Raw genomic sequence first — 5666 nt, forward strand, 5'->3', positions numbered from 1 at the left:
AGCTAAGTGGATTCACTTATCTTTGGGATGGGATTTCAACTCCCTACCATTAAGTTAGAGCTTTAACAAATTTAAATGAATGGATTTAAAAAATTTATGTCCTCAGAGTTGAGCGTATTTTTTCTTGTTGTTAACGTGCCACCGAGTTGAGTGCAACTTGGAGAGACTTGAACAACAGATCTGAACTTTGCCCTATCGTGCTCTATCCTCTTCTTTGACTCCAGTCCATTGCTATAGACACTGTCTGCCTCTCTTTCAGTGAACCTTCATCTTTCCAAGCAATATGCCTTTTTCTAAGGAATAACCTCTCCTAAAACATGCCCAAAGTATGTGAAACGAAGTTCACCATCCTTTCCTTTAAGGAACGCTCTGGCTGCACCTTCTCCAGGACCTGTCTATCCTTTTGACAGTCCATGGGATATTCACATCTCCAACATCATGCCTCAGAGACATTCATTGCCCTGCTCTCAGATATATAGCAAGTGATTCCAAAGGCCATGCCTTGAATCCAGTGCACTTTAGTCTTCAAATTGACATCATTACTCCTCAGCACCTTGGATTTCTTGACAGCATACTTGCCCAATGCAGTCTGTGTTTTGATTTCTTCTTGATTGTTGGTAGCAAGAGTGTTAATTGTGGATCTAAGCTAGATGAAATCAATGACAGTTTCACTCTTTTCTCTATCTAGCATGATATTATCTATCAGGCTGGTAGTGACGATTTTTATCTTCTTGATTTTAGGATGTAATTAATAATGAAGGCTGTAGTATTTCACTTTCTACAGCAAGTAGTTCAAGTCCTTCTCACAGCAAGCAAGGCCATACTATTTGCGTAACACAGGTTAGTGATGAGTCTTCCTCCTATCCTGATGCCACATTATTTTTCATAGAGTCCATTTTCTTGAATGATTTGCTCAGCATGCAGATTGGATAGGTGTGGAGAAAGGATACAGCCCTGACGCATACGTTTCTTAATTTTAAACCAGGATATGTTCCTTTGCTCTGTTTGGATAACAGCTTCTTGGTCAGAATTCCCATTCTTCTCACTTTTAGCCATAATTTGTTGTGATCTACGTCGTCAAATGTCTTTGCTTGGTCAGTAAAGCACAAATGGGCATTCTTCTGATGTTCTCTACTTTCAGCCCTCATGCTGTGGCCTCTTTTAAACCCATCCTCAAGCTGTTTCAGTTCTCTGTCAGTGTGCTTACTGCTCTAACCATCTTTTATGATCATTAGCAATATTTTGCTTGCAAATGGTAGTAATGATATTTTTTAATTAAGTTTTTTATTAATGATTTTTTAATGCAACATATATATATTTTACAGCATATTCTTTCCATTTAATTCTTTTCCCCATTCATTCACTGTTGCACGTTTTATAGTTGCCACATTCTGTTGGCTCATCTTTCTTGGGAATGGGAACAAATATGGACCACTTCCAGGCAGTTGGTCAGGTCTTCCAAATTTCCTTACACACACATCCTAGACTACTCTCTAAATAAGGATGTAAAACATTGATTTTAAGAATGCCAGAAAGGAACTCCAGTGTTGTAGCCCATACAGAGTTGTGCTGCTAATCCAAAGGCCATGCTTCTCTGCTGGTCCACATCCACCAGCCTCTGTGGGGAGAAAGATGCGTAGTCTCCGTCTGTGTGACTCAGAATGGAGCTTTGGAAATCCATTGAGGGCCAGCTATGAATTTGAGCTATCTGGATAGCAATAAGAAAGGGTTATGTCAAATGAGTCCTGTGGCACAGTGAATTGAGCAATGAACTGTTAACCAGAAGATCAGTGATTTCCTTTGTAGGGGAAATACAAGGCAGTCCATTTTTAAATTTAGAAAACATTTATTATCTAATTTATAAATATTTATAGCTTTGAAAACCCTATGGGGAAGTTCTGTTCTATCTTTGGGGTCACAAGGAGTCAAATTGTTTTGAAGGTAATGGGTATTGTTATGCCAGTTGATTGACCTGCCCACTCCCAGACTTGGTTTAACTTCTTCACTTGCTTTACTGTTGAACTCTTATAGTTCCTAGCCAGCTTCTATTTAAATTCCTCTGAGATCAGAGAACTGTATACTTGTGAAGACATTCCATTACAAATTTGTACAGTTTGTGTTAACTAGAAAAGTCTTCCTCATTTGGGCTAGAAAAGACTTCCTTTATTATTATTAGAAAAGATTTCCTCCTTTAAACTTTCTTCCACTGCTTCTATTCCTCTGGAACGACCTGCTTCCACACAACAACAGCCTTTGGAATGTACTATGACAATGTGGTGACTCATAGTGACACTTTGAACAGCACATCTCAACCTTGCCCTGCTCTATGTCATCCTCATGATGTCTGATAAGTTGGAGCCCTATATAGGACATGGTTTTTAGGTTATCGGCTATTGTTAGCATTTCTCCAAGAAAGTAATCGTACCTATAATTGAATGTGGTATTCGAGGTGTGATCAGGCCAACAAAGAAGTCACTTGGTAGGAAAGCTGTTTCCTGAGAAAGGTACACACAACTATATACTGTAGCTTAAATTTACAAGTGCTTTTTTTTCTCCAAGCAGATTCTTATATAGATTGTGTACAGTCAAAACTCAAAGATACTTTTTTTGTAAGATGCTATGTCTGTTGTCTATTGCGGGGGGCAGAGGGCGGAGGTAGCAGAAATTGTGAAGTGTAAAGTTTTTAAAAATGTTTCACTCCTGTTGAATTATATCCTGCTTATTTTGCTCCAATATTCTAGCCTGTTAAGACTTTAATTCTTGATTCTGTCTTCTTTCATATTAGAGAAGAATAGAGGATAACTTTGCTATAAGTTCTATAATCATTCTTCACAGTGGTGCTGTATAAAATACAGTAGTATGCATTGCTGCTGTTATTTTTGAGTTGGGGTTCTGAGTGATGGGGATGAGTTTCAGGAGCTGAGCTGGTTAGCCTTCAGGTTAGGAGCTTCTGAGGAAACTGTTTATGGCCAGTCCATGCTGCCTTAAGCTCTTGCGTTGTTTGTACCTGAGGTAACCTTTCAAAACTGCTTTGAGTGTGTTGCAAGCTTCAGAAATCTGTACTCCATCCTCTGGAGTCTTTGTAATTCTATTTAGACATCTGAAAGAGAGTTTCTGATGTTTTATGCAAATCTGAAGCTTGCCAGATCAGAGTTGCTTTTGAAATTTGCAAAGCAGTATGTGGGATAACTGTTACCGGCAAAAACCACCTGAACTTGGTTTCCACTCAGGTTAAGCTCCTTTTCTTTTCTTTTTGGTTATTTTATGAGAAGTATTTAGTGACAGCATTATAGTTCAGTTAAGGGCTTAGAAACAAACCTTTTCCCAAAACTGAGCTTTAGTTTGTCATTGATGTAATTTCTTACCTAAGATTTCCCATTTCTTCATTGAGAAGACATTCGAGAAATTACCATCCCAAATAATTTCTGATGCAGATAGTACAAAAATCCTAGGTAACTTAATGCTAAATTCTAAAGATAAGCTGCATCTGTTTAACAAATTAAATATATGTAAACTGCTTGGTTTGGATGTAAATGTGTATTGATTCTTAATCTTTTAAGAATGTCCATTGTCAGAGCCGCGACCCCCCAGCTCCGCAGCCGGATCGTTCCGTCGGCCGCCGCCATGGCACTGAGGCAGACCCCGCTCACCTGCTCGGGCCACGGCTATTTCTTAATCAGCGCTTGCAAAGATAGAAAACCTATGCTGCGCCAGGGAGATACTGGAGACTGGATTGGAACATTTTTGGGTCATAAGGGTGCTGTTTGGGGTGCAACATTGAATAAGGATGCCACCAAAGCAGCCACTGCAGCTGCAGATTTCACAGCCAAAGTGTGGGATGCTGTCTCAGGAGATGAATTGATGACCCTGGCTCATAAACATATTGTCAAGACTGTGGATTTCACTCAGGATAGTGATTATTTGTTAACTGGGGGACAAGATAAACTGTTACGCATCTATGACTTGAACAAACCTGAAGCAGAACCTAGGGAAATCAGTGGTCACACTTCTGGTATAAAAAAGGCTCTGTGGTGCAGTGAGGATAAACAGATTCTTTCAGCTGATGATAAAACTGTCCGCCTTTGGGATCAGGCTACTATGACAGAAGTGAAATCTCGAACTTTTAATATGTCTGTTAGCAGTATGGAATATATTCCTGAGGGAGAGATCTTGGTAATAACCTATGGACGATCTATTGCATTTCATAGTGCAGTAAGTTTGGAGCCAATTAAGTCTTTTGAAGCTCCTGCAACCATCAATTCTGCATCTCTTCATCCTGAAAAAGAATTTCTTGTTGCAGGTGGTGAAGATTTTAAACTTTATAAGTATGATTATAATAGTAGAGAAAAACTAGAATCTTACAAAGGGCATTTTGGTCCTATTCACTGTGTGAGATTTAGTCCTGATGGAGAACTCTATGCCAGTGGTTCTGAAGATGGAACATTGAGACTATGGCAAACTGTTGTAGGAAAAACATAAGGCCTTTGGAAATGTGTGCTTCCTGAAGATAGTGGTGAGCTGGCAAAACCCAAGATCAGTTTTCCAGAAACAACAGAAGAAGAACTAGAGGAAATTGCTTCAGAGAATTCAGATTCCATCTATAGTTCTACTCCTGAAGTCAAAGCCTGAGCATCAGGCATATGCCACAGAGAATATACAACCTATGGACTAAACAAGCAGAGAGAAAGCATCAGCCTACCGGGGTTACTCTTTGCTTAAGGCAAATGTGCGCAGTAAATAAAGGGGAATATGCATTAGCTCCAGCACTGGAACTAACTTGTAAGTGAAAACCCAAGAGTATCACAAGAAGGCAGGTGGATTCATGCTCTTGTAGTACGACAGCCTGCTGTCCTTAAGAATGAATATGTGCAAGCCAACATCCAATTCCTCTTATTACAATTAGTTTTCTTGTAGCTGTTTATGTTATTATGAAGAAAAAAAATATAATGGCATATTTTTCTGACTTTTCCCTTAAAGCAGAGAGACTTTTGCTTTACTTGTAAAGAAGAGGGGATATACATTATAAAGTAATTGGTTTAATTTCTTTTTCATTGTACACAGCTTCTGAACATCATCTAATTGTTTTTAGTTGTCTAAATAAATTGGCTCTAAAACAAAAACAACAACAACAAAAAGAATGTCCATTGTCAAGAAGCTGCACTGCATTCCCAGAGGCTTGCAGTTCGAATCCACCAGATGCTTTGCTGGAGAAGGAGGGACAGTCTCCTCCTGAACCAGTGAATCTGATTTGACGGTACACACACAAAAAATAACAAAATAAACTTTTTTTTAAAAAAAGAATATCCTTTGTGTCCTGATCCCCTAATAGAGTGCTGTCTTTCTTGTTCTTGTTTCTGTACTGTTGCTGCATGCAGGTAATCGTTCAGGTCTCTGGAGATGAAGGCTGTTTCTTTGGGAAGACGGGATATTATGTGAATTTGTGAAATCTCTTGAATGGGAAAAGAATTGAAAACACTTAGATATTGTTCTCTTAAGTGTTCTATGGCTATGTCAAAGTAGCAGTCCCCTTGGAATTCAGGATGCAGCTGTAACATTTTGTATAGACAGAATTTTATAGCTGAAATGCATCAGTCATTGAATTTTCTAGATGAGAAAACAAGGCACAGAGAGGCCATGTGAATGTTAACCATGTGGCAGAGTGGGCA

General features: G+C 39.0%; 1 pseudogene; it reads left to right on the forward strand.

Moving 5' to 3' along the window:
• The first annotated feature begins 3561 nt into the window (after nt 1-3561).
• Nucleotides 3562-4629, forward strand: LOC102858723 (annotated as a pseudogene).
• The last annotated feature ends 1037 nt before the right edge of the window (nt 4630-5666 follow it).

Source organism: Elephantulus edwardii, unplaced genomic scaffold (genome assembly GCF_000299155.1).
Source record: "Elephantulus edwardii isolate Elephantulus edwardi_28Jun2011 unplaced genomic scaffold, EleEdw1.0 scaffold00242, whole genome shotgun sequence".
Classification (NCBI taxonomy): Eukaryota; Metazoa; Chordata; class Mammalia; order Macroscelidea; family Macroscelididae; genus Elephantulus; species Elephantulus edwardii.